We start from the raw sequence: 21707 nt of genomic DNA, 5'->3' as shown, positions 1-21707 counted from the left end.
GCCCTCCCTAGAAAACCCCTATCCAATCCCCCCTCCTCCTTTTTGCTTCTATACTATTTTAATTATATGCAAGTATTAAGGTCATTTCTAGGTTGAGGAACTAGCAATACAACAGATACAAATAGTCAAGAATCCAGCAAAACGATAAACATAAATAGTCAAAGAACAAGCGAGGGAATAAATAAAGATCCATGAACACTCCTGTGACCAGTTTCTAAGGGCTTATCAGGATGACCAAAGTATCTGAGCCTACTTCCCTGTCCTAGCCCAAAGTCATTTTCATGTCTGAAGCCCACTTCCTTGTCCTTGGCCAATGTCATACTCCTGCCAAGCAGCCCATTTCCTTGGCCTTGACCCATGTCAGATTCTTGTCAAGCAGCCCCAAAAGCTCTCCACCTATCCCCCCTTTTTACTTTATAAACAAGACTGAGACTGTCTTAGATCATTCTGACAAGAATGCCTTCCTTACTCATCATGGAATATGCATTATCAAATGCAATGCACTTTTGTCTTAGGTTGGTAAGGCTCTGTGCAGAATCTTGCCCGTCCTTGGCTTGCCAGACTGTTAATTTAATAACTCTGGGTGTCCATTTTTAGTTTCAAGACATGTACTTTGGCTGCCAACATGTTGATGTTGTTAAAGACAAGCTTTAACACAATAGGTAGGAATAAAAGTATTCCCAGGACAAAAAGAGCTAGCATGATCTAGGTATATGTGCCATTCTTGAAGCGTGACCAAAATAGAAATACTGAACTCAGGCCTTGAGTAATTTTATCAACAGTATCTGTGGCATCAACGATCAGCAGAGCAGCATTCTTTAAATTCAAAAACTCACTATGCAAAGTTAAAACATCCAGAGGTGTTAGAAATATGCCAAATATACTGCAAGTGTCTTTAAACTTTTTACTAATTATAATGACTACCACTTTAAATTTTAGAACACGAATCCAATGGTATTTAGCATGACACTCAAGATGGCTTCTTACTCTTAAAACTCTGAACCTCCTTCCAGTAATCTGAATAGGGTAAAGAGCATCAATCTGTTCTTCCAAATGCCTATCTAAATCCTCTTGTATATATTCAACACATTAAGTAATATTTTTTGCTAAATGATTAACAAAAGTGGCTATCTTAACTTCTTGGGTCAAAGCAATTGCAGAAGCAGCAGTGCTAGCAATTAATGTAATTAAAGCTGTTATACCAGCAATAATCAAGCCCACTACCCTCTTGCTTCTGCTTAAAGCCTGACTCACTTCTTCCAGTACTTGCAAGCTTTTTTCAGAAGACCAAGGTTCTGTGATACTCAAGGCAATAAAACAAAAGCTGGTTGATACACCTCCATAACTGACGTACTGAATTTTAACAGTAAAAATGCTTTTGTTTCTTTTACAGTATTTAATGTAAGTTGCATTGATTGTACACTTTCTAATTGTGTTAATGTGTTGAAAGAGATATTACCTAATTTTGAGAAATTTTAGTACAAGAATATTCAAACTTAAGTATCTCATGCCAGTTAGAGCTACATAATGAAACCCTACCTCAAAAATCAAAACAAACAAAACTAAACTAACCCCAGCCACCAGGCTAGAAATGTAATTCAATGGTAAAATACACACGTTTTACATGAGTGAGGCCCTAGCAATAAATAGCCATGAATAACAATTCTACCTTTGCAGTAGTTACTATTAGATGCTACATTTTGTTCTAAACCACACATATAATATTCATGTAAGCCATAAAGCACAAATAAAATAATGACCAATATAATCCCTACTTAAAGATGTAAAGTATAGAATCACTTTAGCAGCTTGTTGAAAGATACACTAAGTGAGGAGACAGAATTAAAGTCCAGGTTAGTCTGGTTCCTGATTCTTTGACCTTTAACACTGGATCATAAAACCTATTATTGAAAGAACACACATACACACTCCTTTTAAAAATGCAAATATTAAAACATTACTATATTACTATTAAAAGACCTAATTTTATCAAATAAGGAAAGACTGAAACTTCATAAAAATAACTATTTAAAAATGTGCATGATTTCTGAATCAAGCTAGTGATTATAAACCACCTACTGTACCTACAATCCTCTCCTAAGCACTTTAGGGTCACTGCTGTACTCTGATCCTCTACTCTTCCCAGTCACCTGTGCAGCTAACAGGAAAGAACAGCAGTGTTTCTTCCCTTTCTTTCCCCTTCTAGTTCTCAAAACATAGGTAGTAACAATGATAAAAAAGTGAACATAATAATGGCACTTTTGAGCACTATTTTACGAGATTTACATATAGTATTTATAACAAGTAAATGGGGTAAAAAAATATCATTACTCCACTTGCACAGAAAGATAAGATGTAATAGGAGATTATATGTTCAGAACCATTGTTTGTAGAACACCCTCAAACAATCCTTGCTATACAATCAACTCTAGAACACCTAAAATGGACTGTAAACTTTGAAAATTGGAGAAATCACATGACTTAGTAACAGTTACTTTTCCCATAACCTTATTACTGGCCTTTACAATATAATACTTATCAAAGTGTCACTCTAATGGACAAATAGACAAAGAAAATTATTATTTATACCTATACAGTTTAACTTGAGTACAAGTGAGGTTTTCTATATTGTTTTTATAAACAAGTACTTTTAGTAATGGCATCAATCTAAATACATTATTCTTTTGGTGGCCAATAGAAAAGCAAATACAGCTTCAATCTGATGTAAGAAAAGCTGTCTCCCTTCTTCCCTTTGGCGGCATTATCCTTCCTCCCTGGGACTCCTTGAGTTCTTATAAAAACTAAACTTTCAACATTGTTCAGAAACAAATGGCAGAGCCGGCTGATGACAACTTGTCATATTACATGCTCAAACCTTGTTTTTATTAATAAAGTGCAATAGCCTATTTGATTATCATTTGTGTGTGGTGTGCCAGGCCAGAAGTCAATGCCTCATAGCTTCATTGGTCAGTATCTTGCTAGACATGGAGACAAAAGGTTTTGCCTGGACTGACTGGTAGTCAGTTATGGGAAAAGTAACCAAAGGCCTGAGATTGCAGACTTGATGCCATTCCAAAATGCAGGTACCCATGCTTACACAGCAAGCACTTTACTGGCTTATTTCCCATTCTTAATGGTCTTATTTAATAATGGCTCAGATCCTATTTGTATGTGACGACCTTGCTAAAATTGAACTAAAAGTTCTGTCTGTCTGTCTGTTTGTGGGACAGGTATATATAAAGATATTAAAAACCAAATAAGCAAAGAGAGATAACAGTTTTTAAGTTGATTTGATTATTTTAAGATTTATTTTGCCGGGCAATGTTGGCCCACACCTTTAATCCCAGCACTTGGGAGGCAGAGGCAGGCAGATTTCTGAGTTTGAGGCCAGCCTGGTCTACAGAGTGAGTTCCAGGACAGCCAGGACTACACAGAGAAACCCTGTCTCGAAAAAAAAGATTTACCTTACATTACTGTACTTGAGTGTTTTACTTACATATAAGTGTGTGCACTGTATGTGTGCCTGCAGGTCAGAAGATGTCAGATTCCCTGCAGCTAGAGTTCTAAATGGTTGTAAGCTGTTATGTGGTGAAGATATTTTTAGCTGTTTCAGTTTCTAAGGAAAATGTATAAAATCTCAAATAACCATTATTTTTACACATTATCTACATTTTAAATTTCAGAATGTAAGAAATAAACAGAAGTCAGAAAACAATAAAAGGTAAATTGTTTTCCAGCAATCTTTAACTCTGACATCTAGATAGACATCGAGTGGTTGTAACCTAAATGATTGCTAGCTGAAAACACACCACTGTCCGCACTAACACTTGGGACACCACACTTCTCTGGCATGCTCTGCTAACCAGCTCTATTACTAAAGAAATTGCAAGTATAAGTCCTTTCAGAACAGCATTTCCCACCTGAGCTTTATAATGGCCTGTTTACTTGTCTGTCTGTCTGTCTTACTAGTTTAGTGAGGGAAGAGAAGAAAATATGATTCTTTTCTTTCTCCCCTTAACATCTGCAAGATGAAACTGAAAAAGTAATGACTAAGAGTGGTAAACTGGAGTGCAAGCACCTTTCAGTGAACTCTATCTCTACCTCAACACAAGACATACACACATATACACATACACGCACACACACACACAGTTTTCATAAAATATGTGTGAGGGAGCTGGGCATGGTGGTGACTGTCTTTAATCTCACTACTCAGAAGGCAGGTAGTGAATTCAAGGTCATCCTGATCTACATAGTAGGTTCCCTGCCAGTCATGGTTACAAGAGTTTTTTTTTTTTTTTTTTTTTTTTTTTTTAAAAATATCAATAGCTCATGAAACCAAGTAGTCCCATCTCCAGAAATACACAAATAACTCTACCCTGTATACATACCTAGCTCTTCAAATAGCATTTTCATGTACCCAGACAGAGGATAAGTAGTGAGCTACAAAAGCTGCCCAACTCATGGAACTCATAGGGTAGATAAAATAGTCCCTGTGCAGATGCCATGGCACCTATTTTAACCTGTTCATTACTCACAGTAAAAATTTACTTATGTTGGACATGATTCCTTTTAGAACCACTCAGAATACAACCTCTTAAATTCTCACTTTACTCATACAAAGAATTTGACCATTTATCATTTGTTCTAACATTTTACCTAACAAAGCAAACCATAACCTTTTTGTAGTTTCTGCAGTGGCCTAGTACCCATAGGCCTGGCAGAGTTATCAAGAATGTAATTAGGTCTAATTGTTACCAAGTGAGACCTTTTCAGAACAGAAAAGCGATCATAAATAAAGTTGTGACATAGGTTATTTAATGAAAGGTAACATGTTACACATCATAATTTCTTACCTTCAAGATCACATAAGTAAGTAACTGTAACATATGCAGTACAGAAGAATAATTACCTAGGGGAAATAAGGAAAGGCATCCAAGGCAAGAGTAAAGTATTGAAAAGCTCTCCTAAAGCTTACAACTGCATGGAGGCTGGGGAGTTGATGAAGACTGAAGATGGTTTAAGTCAGAAGAGGAATAACAGCTCCCACAAACACACACCCTTAAGACTGAAAACTAAATTTTAGAACAGACAGGAAAGACCAAAAGTGTCTGGAGACTTTAAGAACTCCTTTAAGCCTGGCATAGCCACTCAAACCTATAACCCAGGCAAAAAGCTAAAGAAGGAAGGCCACGATCATTTCGAGATCAGCCTGGTTATGGAGTAACAACTTCCCTCCAAAAGAAGCAGAGACATAGAAAAATGAAAGGAGGCCAAGAAGAAAAAGACAAATGTGAGGAAGAGGGGTAGGAAGAGGAAGATGGGGTGGAAAAAAGAGAAAGAGAACAATAAAAGCAAATACTTACCACAACCCCCAAGTAGACTTCAGCTAGTAGCTTACAAATAAATGGGTACAATTTTAGTAAGGAAACAAAGAAACAGCTTAACATGCAGGAAATCAGCAGTCCAGTTCTGGTCAAGCTTAAAGAAAATATAGAAACGCAACAGGTCCTTGTCTTCATCTAGCAGCCCACCAACCCCACTTACCCAAATGGCACTAATTCTCATTCATCCTTCTGGGGTTGCTATAGTAATCAGCATAGTATACCCAAATATTCTGAACTAAGTCTTACTAAGTCTCCAGAGGCTTATTTCTCCCTTGTGGAAAATGCAAACCATGTAAAGAAATTTGGACCAGATTGCTGAATGCTGGAGACAAAGAAGCTCCAGGAGAAGAATTAGGAGAATTGGTACTAGACGGCACCAAGAACCCAGAGATGAATGCACTAACCCACATACTCCAAAGAAATAATAAATTGTTTTAAGCCAGTAAGTTTCAAAATGATATGTTATGCATCAATTGATAACTACAGGCATTATCAAATCTAGGGAAATTCCCATGGCTTCCCTCTTCTTCTCTGGCTGCTCCTATCTTCTAGTCTCAACCCACCCTCAGTCCCAAATATCAAAGCTTTAAATGTTGAAGATCTGTAGGACTTAATCATGGGCCCTTGCCAGTTTACACTTGGCCCAAACCCAACTACTCACAGGTTGAATTACTATCTAAATTTAGATAATATTCAACTTGAATATGCCCAGCCAAATTCTCTCCACTGAATACCAAATTCTCTCTCTACCTGACATTCATTCTTAAATTATTCCAAGACACCTCAAAACCTAAGCATTCTAAAGTCACAATTTCTCTTCTTCCATAAGTCTTCCAACATTCATTAGGCCAGGAAATGAATGGCATCATTATTAACATCGACACAGTTCTTTAGAAGCCATTTTCCTACCCCTTAAGCCTTAAATACAATTTATGACTAATTTAACTTCCTAAATATTTTTTTAACTTGGAGGTTTGTCATCTCTTTTACTACCACACCACCTCCTTGAGCAAACTGCCAAAACTAACAGCAGTGCCTACTTGGTCTTTCAACACTTAACTTGTCTTCTTCTCTTGTTCCCCTACCACTGCATAAAACTCTGAATGACATTTGCCTGTCTTGTTCCTGCTGGGCAGGCTCTCAAACACTGAGCTACAATGCCAGCACCTGATTTTTCTGTATTAGCACCATCATTACTTAGCATGGTTCAAGCTCCTTGCACAATGAGGCCCAAACTTCTTTTCCACCTTATATGACAATCCCCTTTTTTGTCAATGCTCCAAGTGCCATTAGCCTTGTTTCAGTGTCTCATTCTCAAAACATTACCTTCAGAGAAAAGGACTCCCTCTGCCTGGTATGATCTTCATTTATATTCTATAAAATAAACCTTACTCTCTTCAGGTTTTTTCTTAGACAAGGCGTCATTCTGTAGCCCAAGCTGGCATAGGAATCCTACCTCAGCCTCAAGTCCTAGAACTGCAAAACTGAGCCACCACACTGGTTTCTCTTCACATATTAACAATCCATGACCTCACTGACTAGATCTAATATAGTTACCATAAGCCCTCATAGCACATTCCTCCCTACTCTACCCTAATTTGTTCCTAGTGCTAGAGGCGGAGTCCAGTACCTCACAGCCTGAGCTAGATACCATTTCATATTCCTCCATTTTGGGAAAATAAATGATGGATGCAAATTTACTTTCATCTACCTAATTATTTTTTAAAATTGTTATCTTCTCCAGTGACAGGACTCCTGTTCACTTTGCCCTCCATTCTATCTTAGACTCTGGTGTATCTAGATCATGAGTTGTTCAATAAATATGGCTCAATGAAAATGAAAGGATTAATAATGTGACTAGCTAAACTGTGAAGGCACTGAGGAATCTACTGAACCGAAAGCAATTAAATGATGTGAACAGAATACTGCAAACAAATGGAATATTTTAGAGAAATTCTGTCACATGTGGCAGACTAAAGGTAGTCATGAAAAGAACCAAGACAGCAAAAGTGCTAATAAAAATGCTTGCCACCAAGCCTGATTACTAAACCCACAAGGTAGAAGAAAGAACTGATTCCTACAAAATAACTTCTGCACATGCACCATGGCACTTATGTGTTCATTTATACAAAAAGTAAATAAAATTTTAAAAGAAAAACAAGGCTAGGCATATAGTTAAGCTGTTAAAATTTTGAGCACACACTGATCATCTAGAAGACCTGAGGTCAGTTCCCAACACCCATATCATGCAGCTCATAACCACACATAACTCATCTTCTTCTGGCCTGCTCAGGCACCTGTCCTCATGTGCACATAGCCACACAGCCATACACAGTGGAAAAATAAAAGTAAGCAAATGGGTTGTTGTAAACAGAAGGCACTAACACTTGTCTAGCATATGTTAGGCCTGAGATCTCTCAATGAAGGAAAAGGGAAGAAAGGAAAGGAAGGAGGGAGAAAGGGAGGGGGGAAGAAAGGAGAAGAATGGAGAGAATGCAGAAGAAAGGCAGGCAGACAGGATTGAGTGCTGGGACATTAAACTAGTGGCAATGGAAAAAGAAAAAAGGCAGCAGACTAAGAATTGCTAAAGGAAAGGACCTGACATCAAAAACAAAGGAATGACATAGAGCCTGGTATTGTGCCTTACAACTTTAATGTTACCTCTACCAATGACAGGAACTATTTAACACATTCAAAACCACATCATATGAATCATGACTTAAGAAACTATGAACTAAGTTTTAAACATCTCCCACCAACACAAATCGGAACATGTTTCTCAAAAGATGTGCAACATTATCAACTCTTCAGAGTACAACTATATCCATGTTTGTTAACTATATCCCAACCTGTTTAGAATACAGCATAAAACATTTACCCTGGAATAAACTATTAAGTCAGAAAGTTAATTTATAGCATATAGGTAAAGAAAACCAAAGTAAAAGCTTTATATATCATTTTTGGCAAGCCAAAAATCATTGTTGGCTAAGAATTCTCCATTTACTGAACTCATATAGTAAATGTAACTCCATCAGATTGCCTGTTTTATTTAACTCTCCTAACAAATCTATTACCTACTACATAAGAGTGTAAGAATAGCAACAATTCAACAATTTATTTCTTTGCTTCCCCAAACTTAAGATTGAGCACACATAAAACCTTTCCCTGGGCAGCAGGGTGCGAGCCTTGTCCTCACTAGCCTGACCACATGAGTGTCATCCCCAGAACATATGTAAAGGTAAAAGGAAAGAACTAACTCTCCAGCTATCCTCTGAGCTCCACAGGAGCACTCACTGTGACATACTCAAATCCTTTATAGACACAGCTCACACATATCATTAAAATCCCAAAAATAGTGCATGATTATCCATAAAAGTGCATGTCTAGCCCCTTCTTCATATATTTACAGTTTGAGTGTCAGAGAATGAGTCTCAATATTTTCTACAAACCGGTCTAAAGCTTTTCTAAACTTACGGTCATTAAGATTTAAGCAGAGTAACAGTATGTAGTGGTCTTGACTTTAAAAACACCTTATAGTTTAAGTATATCCAGAAATGATATTTTAAAGACTATTATTAGTATTTTCTTAGTATTTTCTAATGGATTAATTTTATAATAATTGCATATTCACTTTACTTCAAATGTAAACTATAAATCAAAATAATGCTTAAACTTTAAAGTCTAACTTGAAATAATTTTTTGATTACTCAATTCTTCATTTTGTTAAAACAGTTAATACCACATAAAACTTTGAGTTTAACCTCAGAAACTTGGGGATTTAACCTGCATTTATTTATACTGACTGGTACATGTTCATTGATCCAGGTAATGACTGGCCAACTTTTTCAGACCCCCTTTCCCTCTATAGACCAGGCTGCAATCCTCTCTGGCCTTTACAATAGAGTGCTAAGTTTTCAGCCATATAGCACTCACTGCACCTGGGTTTTGTTTTCTAAGAATTAGGAAGGCAATTTTATGTTAAATTTCTGTAAGACTTAAAATTAGGGGCTCTGACTTAAACAGCTGTGTGGTATACGCTGAAAACTGTACAGTAAATAATTACTATACAGTAAAATAACTGCACAGTAAAATAATTACTGAAACTGAACAAAGATTCTTAATGTCCATCACTTTACTTACTTCTGTACCTATTTGAAAATTTCCACAATAAAAAGGGATGTATAACCTACTTTTAGAACAAACAACTAGAAATGCAAATCTAAACCTCTGTGGAAAAAAAACAGAACAGGAAAGAAGTTTACTTTTATTAGCATCTCTCCAATAAAGCTCAGCAAAATAGTTCTGTTAAAAATCATAAACTTAAAACAGAATTTACAATTCTCACCATTTTGAGGTATTACTCTAAAGCAAATATTCAGTGGAAGTACTACTAAGTTACTATCTACTCTTGGGAGAGTATGCCCTGGCCTAGTGTGACCAGATACAGGTAGGTATAAGTACTAGTCGTATAAAGCATTGATTCATAGCAGGTGTGCCAAGCTCACACACCGACTACTATAAATACTGGTGAGAGATTAAAGATGTTGAAAAGATGAGAAATAAGCACTAATAATGGATGAGAATAAAAAAATTCTAAAAGGCATTCCTTCCCAAGCTGAATTCTCAATCAGAACTCAGTAAACTCTCTTGTAAGATTTAGCAATCCTGATTCCAAGTTTAAATCCAAATTTAAATCCCCTACATTAGGTAAAGCAATCTGAAAAGTTGGAAATTTCCAAGGCTTAGAAAAACAGAACCCTATGTTCTCTGGGTTTTAAATAATGAAGACCATGGTCTCTTACCCAGGTATTTCTTTTGACTAAACTGCTACATGCCACTTTAACCCGGTCCTCTGAAGGCACACATATTACCTCAAAAGACAACTTTTACACCTGTGTTAAGATTTAAAAATGTCTCATCTTTGTTCGGTGATAGTGGGGACTTCTAAAAATCAAAGTAACCTTAAGATGTCATTATTATACTCATTCTAAACCTTGTAACAAGAGAGAATAAATATATTTAGATCTCTAATTAGATGCAGAGCCACAATTCAAAACTTGGTTTTTAACAATGCATTTTAAATAACTTACATTTGAAGTGGATATAAATATAAATACATAATCTATTTTGTCTTTTAGATTAAAAAAAATACTAATCTGTCTACTGACAAAGGAGGAGGGAAGCTATGACATATAGACACTAACACAATAGCAAAAATTACTCCTAAACCCAGGAGTATAGTCATGTGTTAAGCATGAAAAACCTGACCTAATTCTAAGCCTGGAGCAAAAATGTAAGCTTTAAACAAACCATTACAAAAGAAAACAAAGAAACATTCAGGTTTTTATTTTTTTATTTATTTATTTTTATTTATTTATTCATTTATTTATTTATTTATTTGGTTTTTCAAGACAGGGCTTCTCTGTGTAGCCCTGGCTGTCCTGGAACTCACTTTGTAGACCAGGCTGGCCTCGAACTCAGAAATCCGCCTGCCTCTGCCTCACAAGTGCTGGGATTAAAGGCATGCGCCACCACCGCCCGGCAACATTCAGGTTTTTAAAATATAATTTTTTTATTATTCCTTTGACTCCAGATCCTTCTCTGCATCTAATCAATCTCTCCTTCCCACTTCTATTAATCAATCCTTCAACCCCCAATCTCAATGTAACCCATACAGATATTGGTTAAGTCGTAAAGTTCTACTTGATGAATGCTGATAGGGGCTGACCTGTGCAAGTCTGGAGTAACCTTCATAGAAAGAAGCCTCTCACTCTCCAAGTCTGCTGCTTTTCTTGAAAACCAAAACTTGGTTGCAGGATGTTGTGTAAAATAAGCCCACTTGTCACCAACTATCCACCAAAGAGAAGCAATTGAGACCAGCACAGCATGGAGCAAGGCATTCTACTTCTGGGACTACTACCCAATTAGACCTATCTTTAAAATATAAGTCTCTCTGTTTTTGTTGTTATTGTTTTCCAATTAGATCAGTAAATCAATTTAAAAAAAAAAATGCCAAGATTGAATTAGAGCAATGGCTCTCAACTTTGGCAGTGACGCTTTAATATAGTTCCTCATATTGTAGTTATCCCAACCATAAAATTTTGTTGCCACTTTATAACTGTAATTTTGCTACTGTTATGATTGTGATATAAATATCTGATAAACAGGATATCTGATAAACAACCCCAGTTTGAGAACCTCTGAACTAGAGGCTTGTTAATTTGTCAATTTGCTTACTGGAGAAACCAACCCTGTATGGTAGCAAGTAGCACATATCTTTAATTTCAAAACTTGGAAAGTAGAGGCAGGAGATCCAATCTAGGCTACATGAGACCTTGTCTCAAAAAGCAAACAAGGCACTATGCTGCTATAGGAAGGGCAAGAATGTATATGTCCTTATAAAACTAATGTAAATGCTTATTTATGTAAGTCTCTAAACAGAAAGTATCTCCAGTCCCAGTTTCTCAGATTTGCTTAGGTAATAAAGATAGAAATTTTTCAAAAGAGAATTTTATGTCTTAAAGTTCATCTCTCAAATACAATACTATCTTAGTTAGGCCTTTTATCCAAAACAAATCAGAGAAGACAAGAAGTAAGTTGTACTAGGTCCTTATAGATTTATTTTGGTTTTTCCCTTCCTAATAGACTCCTCCCTTCTGTTGGGTCTTCTGCTTTCTGGATTTCATATTACCTATCATGAGCAAAGACCCTCAACACTGATTCTCTAAGGTTTTGCTTTCCAATAATCTCAACCTTTAGAATTTTTCTAATTTTTTCTAAGAACAACAAATCTAAAGGCAGGGATATCCAAACTAAAATGATCTGGTTGTACATAAAAGATAGCTGCTTATCCAAGGGTTTATGCATTTCATTGGTACCAAACATTTATCTACTAGAGAGAGAGAGAGAGAGAGAGAGAGAGAGAGAGAGAGAGAGAGATGGGGGAATGGGCCTGGGTTGTAGCTTAACGGTAGAGCTTGCTACAGATGTCATGTGAGGCCCAGAGCCCAATATCCAGCACTGTACAAGAAAATATGTATGTATACACATTCAATATTTATATACAAAAATTCCAAAGAATTGTTCACTTCAAAATGATTAATTCTATTATGAAAATTTTACCTCAGATGTACACACACAGAGAGCTGAGGAAATGGCTCAGTTGGTAAAGTGCTTGCAATGCAAGTATGAGGACCTGAGATCCTCTGAGTCCAAGCAAAATGTCAAGCATAGCAGCACATACCTATATTTCACTGTTAGGTAGACACAGATACCTGTGCTTTTCTGGACAGGAAGTCCAAATGAATTAGAGCTCCAGATTCCATTAGACGCCCTACCTCAAAAAATAAAGTGGAATGCAAGAGAGGAAGGTGCTTGAACATCAACCTCTAGCCACCACATATATGTCTACACAAGTACACACATTAAAAAAATGCACACATGCATACACCACACAAACACACAGCCCTTCATCCAAGTCAAGCAGTTTAGTAAGTCAGTTAAAGAAAATTCCCCCAAAACAACAAAGACAGATGTAAGAGAAAAGGGAATTAGGAAATAGTACGGACATAGTGATGAAAGGGAAAGAAAGAAGGGTCTCAGTGTAGTCCCAGCAAGCATACATGTAGCTCAAGGACCAGGTTAACCTCAACCTCATAGAGATTCCCTGTCTGACTCTACCTCCAGAGTCCTGGGATTATAGGCATGTGCCATCATGCCCAACAGAAAAGAAAATGCATTTTTAAAAAAATGAAAGTTCAATTCTGCTATCCAGAAATAATAGAAATGGGGGGGGGGGGGGGGGGAGACAGGGAGCAATGCCTGGAAAGACTGTAAAAGAATAACATCTCTAAACTTAATATAAGCTCTGAAACTGAAATGACGTATTAGGAGCTCATAAGTCTAGCACATAAAGATTCACCTCCTCAAAACCTAGTACCTAAACTACAGCACAGCTTTATAGTTACTTATTCAATAAAATCTGAGTACATTCTGGCTACTAGTGTTATTGAGCTCACTTCATTAAAGAGTATTAATGTGGATAAAGACAATTATAAAGCTGATGTGGAAAGCATCTAATACAGTACAACTGGAAATACATTACATGGAAAGCATCTAATACAACCCCATGGTCTATAGCAGTGGAATACAAAATAGAGGACATTTCAGGGTTCTCCAAACTATGCTCCAAAGTCTACTGCAGCCCAATCTATCTCTGAAAACAAAACTATACTGAACACATTATTTACTCCTTAATATACTGTTTGGGTGCTTCTTTTCTACAACAGCAGAATTCAGTAATTCTAATAAAGACCATGTGGGATGAAAATGTCCGTTATCCCTTTTTTTAAATTTACATTTAATTACACGTTTTGTACGTGTGTGTGCATATATACGCATGCATGTGTGCCACAACAGTCCATGTATGATGGTCAGAGGACAACTTTCAAGAGTGGATACTCTTGTCTCCATGGAGGTTCTAGGGGCACTATTTAGTCCTTTAATCAAAAAGTTTGCCAACTATGAAAGCTATTCTTAATTATCAACTTGACACAGCAGGAAAAAGAAACCTCATTTTAGGAACTGCCTCCATCAGACTGTTCTGTAGGTGTGTCTAAGGGGCAGTTTCTTCACTACTAATTGGTATGGCAGGACCCAGGCCAATTGTTGGAAGTCTGATCCTGGGCAGGCAGGCCTGCAATGCAGAGGACAAATAGCTAGGTAAGCCAAGGGAGGTAAATCAAGAGAAGTGAGCCAGTGAACTGCAATCTTCTGTAGTCTCTGCTTCAATTCTGGCCTCCAGGTTCCTGTCCTGAGCTCCTGCCCTGGCTTTCAATGCATATAACATAATATAAAATGAACTCCCAAAGTTGGTGTCAGTAAGTGTTTCATCAAAGTAACAAAAAGCAAAATAGAACACAAACCTCTGGTATATGTCACAGCTCATGTTACACAGAAAACAAATTTCAGAACATATACACACAGAGATTAAGCACATATGATTTTTCTCCCAAATGATGGATATTGAATCTAGGGCCTCCTAACTATCTACAAGCATGCTACACTGAGCTATATTCTAAATATATATATATACATATACATACATATATATGTATATGTATATATATTTGTATGTAATATATATATATATATATATATATATATATATATATATACTAAATTTTAAAATATATATGCACTTGGGTTGGTACATGCCCCAATTCAATAAGTAATTCACATAATTCAATAAGAAGAAATTAGTAAGTATCAAGATCTCTCAGTTAACTTAAATTCAGAAACCGAGGTTATTAATGAATTACTGGATTCTTTAAGTGCTTCACATTAGAGAAAGTAATCTAAAATTAAAACTAAAAGGGTCAAAACATCTCTTAAGAATCGCTGTAACGGTGAGGAAAGATGCTGATCAAGGAGGCAGTACTAATGTTCAATGTAATAAGATAGGAACTGCTTCATAACTAACTACTGTGCATTTTGCTTTTCATTTGTTTTGTTTTTCATTTTTCTTGAGACAGGATCATACGTAGGCAAACTAATAATCATCCTCCCTACTCAATGCTGGGATTTATAGACATGCACCACCATGCCCAGCAATAACTATGTTTAAAAACAAAAAACCACAAAACACAAAACATTATGATAGAAAAAAGTCAAATGTAAACTTGTCCTAACCAACCTCTGAAGCTTAACTGCCTGATACTCAGTGTATGATAAGAATACAAACTAAAAGAATACTGCATGAACTAAGTTCTATAATTCTATTTGTAGCTAACAACTGAATGCAATTTTGACATCAAGGTATCATTTAGCTACAATAGAAAGGATATGTCCTTTTAAGAGAACAACTTATTAAGCTAAAGCTCTGAAGAGTACGGGAAATACCAAATCCCTCCCTATGTTGGCTGTTAAGCTCAGAAGATAGTCTCTAGTAACTCAAAAGTTGGGGTCTGATCATCATCAACAACACATTTTTAAGCTTCCGGTTAATTTACCAATGGGACCTGAATAATCAGGTTAGGGTTATCATTCTGTGTTGAATCAGATTCTCCAACAAAAAGGCACAGTCCCCAGAGAGAACTACACTCTACTCTGCTCACCTTTAAGGCTTTCTCTGAGGCCTTCCGAGATGACTAGCATCAGACTTTTGAGGAAGGCTAGCCATTAGACAAGGCTTTTCCCCACGATATGACTGCTTGAAGTGACATCCAGGATCAGGTCGATCCTGTATCCAGGAATCATGACCCTCCCTGAGGCACCAGTCATCATGAGACAGTCAGTGCACTTTGGCACTTCTTGAAAACCATGGGCTGCTCCTTTAGCTGAAAGGAAAAAAAACATCAAAACCACAACAAACAAAACAAGGGGGGGAAGGGGAATCAGTAATTCAATCTGAAAAGAGAGTGTGGGGGAAAATATACCAAAACAGCCTTGTCTAGATCAAAATGTAGCCTTGCTTTGGTATAATGGCCAAAGCTTCAATACTGTTCCAGTCACCTCATGAAGTGTATTTCTAATATATAGATCTAGAAAACTTAAATCTACTGTATTATACTCAGAAAGAACCAAAAGTGGAAATTAAGTTTAAAATAGTGGGAAGAGAGCTAAGCTAAGCAGATATAATCAATATATTTATTTGTAACTAGGAGGCTAATGCTTACATTAGTATGGCCATCAGGAATCCAAACACTGACATTTTCCTTTTCTCAGATTATTATCTGACTCAGGAAGTCAGAAAAATAACCAAAACAGACTACATTTAACAGAAAATTGACTTGGGTGTAGATGCAAATACTGATATACTTATATATGCCTAACACACACACACACGCACACGCACACACGCACACACGCACACACGCACGCACACACACTCCTGCGCAGAGTGGCAAGGAGACAGAAAGAATATTCTGGTTCTAACATAATACTAATGGCTGCTTTAAATAAGCAAATTTAAATATTCACATCATTATATTCTTAAAAATAAAAAACTATGGGGCTGGATGTGGTGTCATATACTTTTAATTCCAGCACTTGGGAGGCAGAAACAGGCAGATCTCTGAGAGGGCAACTTGGTATATATAGCCAGTTCTATACCAGACAAGAAAACACAATGAGACTCTGTCTGAAAATTACTTAATTTTTTTTAAGTAAAATACAAACAATAGGCCAGATCGGTGACTGGATAGGAGGGGTACAACCAGACTGCATAGGATGACCTTGACCACTCTGGGTATATATAGCAGTATTCACAGCACTTAGAAGAATAAAGCAGAAGAATAACAAAATTGAAGGCTTGTATAATAACATCTGTAAAGGTTTGAGGTAATTATTTTTTCAGTGTACACACATGAAAGCTAAAGGATTATCTGTCTACCCCTCACCCACCCAAAAGCCACCTACTAGGCTAGACTAGTGGGCTACAGAACCCCAGAGATCTTTCTGTCCCTGCCCTCAGCATTTTCATGGTCCTCAGCCCTTTACTGACTGAGGTGATTGTTTTACAAGTTACATTTTAATTCCTTGACAACATCCTTACTCTAAAAACAATTATTTTCCTTATTTCTACATTTTTATATCCTCCATATTCCAAGCAACAATATTACTACCTACACAGACACACAAGATGGAAGCCTAGAAAACAATACTAGAATATTTAATTTGCTTGAAAATATGATTTAAAGCTATTAAGTTGGGCATAACAATGCACACTTGTGATCCAACCACTGGGCCAGTTGAGGCAGGAGGGTTTCAGGGTAGCCTAGACTTATATACCAGAACACTGTCACCAAATGTGATGGTTTGAATATGCTTGGCCCAGGGAGTGGCACTATTAAGAGGTGTGGCCTTGTTGAAGTAGGTGTGGCCTTGTTGGAGGAAGTGTGTCACTGTAGGCATGAGATTTAAGTTCTCCTCCTAGCTGCCTAGAAACCAGTCTTCTAGCAGCATTCAGAAGACTTAGAACTCTCAGCTCCTCCTGCACCATGCCTGCCTGATGCTGCCATGTTCCAGCATTGATGATAATGGACTGAACCTCTGAACCTGTAAGCCAGCCCCAGTTAAATGCTGTCCTTATAAGACTTGCCTTGGTCATGGAGTCTGTTCACAGCAGTAAAACCCTATCTGAGACACCAAAAAAATAAAAATAAATAAATAAAACCCACACAGATAAGACAAATCTATGAACTTCTCCCCAGTAATGTATACATGCACACAAACATAATGATTAGATATTACTTAAAGAAATTTATTTATAGGACCCCTAGAAGGCCAAGAGTCTAGGTTCATTACCCTATAAAATACCCCTTTTTTCCCTCCTACCTAACATATTTTTGAAAACCTGTCTCAGATACTACCAACTCTCTTCTAGTTTCTACTAGCCTGTCAAACACTGGCATAATTTTGGCACAGAGAGTACTTTTCTTGGGTTGTCATGTGTTGCTTACTCGTTCTTCCATATAGTCTTTACTTTAGTCTTTACTCCAGTTTTACTCACTTGGCTGACTGAACAATTTTGCCTAAAAAATGCAAATTTAATGTGACTGGTCAACTTCAATTTTAACACCTTCGCCTGACAATGTTAGCATAATAACTCTGTATCCTTAGAGCACTGTCATCTGCATTCTATATACATTTTATGGATCTGATATTTTCTAATTTATAATCATCTATTAAATGGTATCTATGTAGTTATACTTTGGCATACTATTTTCTCTTGGAACATCACAACTCAATTCCTTACTCAAAATTTAAAGTTCCTTTATTTATGCTCTGTGAAAAACTTCATCTTATTTCTGCCATGACTATACTATACTATACTACTATGACTCAATATACTACAAGTGCTAACTTTGTTGCCTACTTCCAAAACACAATGTTTTCTAAGGGCAAGAGTCTTATTTACTTCGATCTTTGCTCCTGAAGTAGCTAGAATATAGAGACCTATAGAACACCACCCTCTAAGCAATAACTTCACTGACAAGAAGTCAGTGTTTTAAGACTATCCAATAATCTATTCTAAACCATATCGACAGATTAGAAAAACACTACTGTTATACTCACATAAGCAGAATCCCACAACTGTGGAAAGGATCCCAAATATGACAATTGTAAAGATCAATAATTACTTGTATCTTAGAATACCTAGGTTAGCCCTGTTAAGTTAAAAAAAAAATTATTCTGTTTATTAAGGTATTTTCATATGCTTTTATGTAGAAAAAAAGTATCTACAATTATTTTCCATTTCATCCAGAGATGAAATCTGACTGTTCATCTCATCAAAATCAGTTGAAACCTGTTTAAAAAATACTTCTCCATTTTCAGCCTAAAGTAACAGTTCTATAAGACCTGAGGCCTGTATATTTTATCAGCTCACTTGGTGATTCTAATGTAGCTATGTAAAAGCTGACACTGTATCACAGTAGTTTATGTATGGAAGGCTACAAGCGATAGAGACGTCTCTAAGTGAGAATTTGCTGACAAGACAAACACAGCACATCCTCTGAATAAAAACTATTTTGATGTACCTTACTACAAAATTATAGGTTACTGCTGCCATACCACTTTCATCAGGCTATGAAGAAGCATTTCTTTTTAATGATTCTATTTGTTTAGAAGCTTCTCTTAGGGGTTATTCTTATTACATATTGAAAACAGTTTACTATTTTCAGTATTAATATATACCTGAACTGTTGAATAAGCACTATAAAAAATTGTGTCAAACTTTATAAGTATGCATTTTCAAGAAACTATTAACTGTAAGTACAAACATTTTTTAAACCATACCAACAGTGGTAAATCCAGGAATAAAAAAAATGGAAGCAAAAATATAGACAGAAAAACAAAATATCAATGATCTATATGCAACAAATTCTCTAGGGTATTCTTACAAAACTGACTTGGTAGAGGTAACATACAAAGTACAAATCTAAATAAGTCACCACAAAAAAAAAAGTATGGCTCCTTACATATAGGATAACACAAAATTCAGAAACCTATCACACCAATAAATTCCTCAAGATTTCTTTCACTCTTTTTTAAAACAAAGAACGTTGTCCGATGTTCTCAGTATCCCAGAGAGCGGGGAACCCACTCTAAATATATTTTTAAGTCTTTATCTATAAAAGTTATAATAACCTTTGACAAACATTTTTATGATTTCAGTAAATAAGACTATTTTGGGGAGGGAGGAAACAGTTTCTCAGCTATTTCAGATACTAGAATCTATTATTACTTTTGAATCATTAAGAAGTCAAATGTGGGCTGGAAGATGGCTCAGCAGTTAAGAGTACTGACTGCTCTGCCAGAGGTCCTGAGTTCAATTCCCAGCAACCACATGGTGGCTCACAACCATCTGTAATGGGATCTGATGCCCTCTTATGGTGTGTCTGTAGACAGCTACAGTGTACTCATATAAATAATAATAAATAATATTTTTTTTAAAAAGTCAAATACATAATGACACACCACTGGCAGATAAAGTAAAACTATTTTCAATGTGTAGTGTATCGAATGATCCAGAAAAAAATGCTGGGCTGGAGAGATGGCTCAGCGATTAAGACCACTTGTTGCTCTTCCAGAAGTTCTGAGTTCAATTCCCAGCAACCTCGTGGTGGCTCATAATCATCTATACCCTCTTCAGCCTTGCAGGCAAACATGCAGGCAGAATACTATATACATAATAAATAAATAAATAAATAAATCTTAAAAAAAAAAAAGGCAATTGTCCACCTTGGTCTTAAAAACCCAGTTAGTATTTAAGAGCCAACAGTTAATTTTGACAACAAATACCTTCTTAAAAACATTACCTTCGTGGCAATCATAATACAAAAATGCCAACAGATTCATCTGTACACAGAAATATCAATATTTGAAATAGAATACTAGTGTTAGCACCTTTGGGAATAAAAAAAAAATGATGGTTTCACTACAGTGAAGAATTTCAGCAAGATTTCTTCTGCTGCCTTACTGAACAATGCACTTGATAATGTACTTCTGAAATCAGTTCAGAACACATTCCCACTGCAGCTCTGGACTCCAGAGGATCTTTGCAAAAAGTAAAAAAGGAACAAGTTTTCACCAAAGCATGGTGATGCCTCACTTTCACTTCAGTTCACAGGAATCTGAGGCTGAGAAGAACTGCCCTAAATTTGAAGTCAGCCTTGGCTCCATGAGTTTGAGGTGAGCCTTGGCTTTGGCTTCAATCTCAAAAACTTAAGTAAATAAAACAACTCTAATTATAATTTGGTAATTTTATTGAAACATTTGAGATACCAACAATGCCAATGTAGTTAGCATTATGAGTATTTGGCCACAGGAATATTTATCAACACCATAAAATAAGAACAGTGGAATCAAGAGAAACCGTGTCCTTCGTATTTCAGAATCAAATCTATAAATAACCCATTTCCCTTAAATGAAAATACCGGAGACAATCAGTTTTACTAAATGGCTATATAACACACACACACAAACACACAAAAAAGGCCAAAACAATATACTTAAACTTCCAATCTAAACAGTTATCAAAAGTCCAAGGCAATACTCATGTCCCCTCAAGCAATAACTTAGGTTCTGTAAGCTTCATGTAATTAATTAATGTAAAATGATCACATCTAGCTCAAGATTTTTATCCACAGTACAAAACAGCCTTCTCTCCTAACTCAACATACGGCTAAGTGCAGAGTGCAGAGCAGTTTTACTATCTCTGACAAACACATTGTTAAAAAATTGGGCCTGAACATACTCAGGCCAAGGTTTAATATGACTCTAAATATTTCAACTATTTTTCAACATTCAAAACAATTGAATACTGGGCCTTTTTATAATTTTTTTCCAATTTATGCAGTAAGCCACACACAGTACCTGATTATCCTAAGATCTTTAGATCAAATTAGATTGTATGTTACAAAGAATTTGCCAATTGCTTGAGAGGAAGCAGTGTCTATGAGATGGGATGAGTTTATCTTTCAGTGCTTATATATACTTAGAAATCACCATTTCTCTCACTCAAAAAGCATGACTTAAAACACTGTCATGAAAGAGACCAAAAACTTATCCTGTTACATACTCATTGCCTAGAAATACTTAGCTCAGTAGTTATTCATTGGAAACTAAACAAATTAAGAACAGAATTATCTATATCATACTGGCATAGAAAGTTAAAATAGAAAAATAATTCAAATAGAAGGTAAATTAGGCTTATTGCCAAGCACCTGTCCCACAAGCACAAGGACTTGAGCTTAGATTCCCAGCATACACATAAAAAGCTGGGTACAGTTAGTACTGTAAACCTAGCACCAGTGG

General features: G+C 36.3%; 1 protein-coding gene across 4 annotated transcripts in view; it reads right to left on the bottom strand.

Moving 5' to 3' along the window:
- Nucleotides 1–21707, bottom strand: part of Ints6 (integrator complex subunit 6) — a 121520-nt gene that overhangs the window by 79046 nt on the left and 20767 nt on the right. The window contains exon 2 of one of the 4 annotated variants that reach the window (XM_034497780.2): nt 15503–15724. The exons of the other annotated variants lie outside the window; for them this stretch is intronic. The gene's annotated coding sequence lies outside the window, so the exon portion shown is untranslated. The remainder of the gene's footprint in view (nt 1–15502; nt 15725–21707) is intronic. 4 annotated transcript variants of the gene reach the window in all.

Source organism: Arvicanthis niloticus, chromosome 3 (genome assembly GCF_011762505.2).
Source record: "Arvicanthis niloticus isolate mArvNil1 chromosome 3, mArvNil1.pat.X, whole genome shotgun sequence".
NCBI lineage: Eukaryota > Metazoa > Chordata > Mammalia > Rodentia > Muridae > Arvicanthis > Arvicanthis niloticus.
The sequence above is the reverse complement of the archived record's forward strand: the minus strand, read 5'-3'. Positions and strand labels throughout refer to the sequence as shown.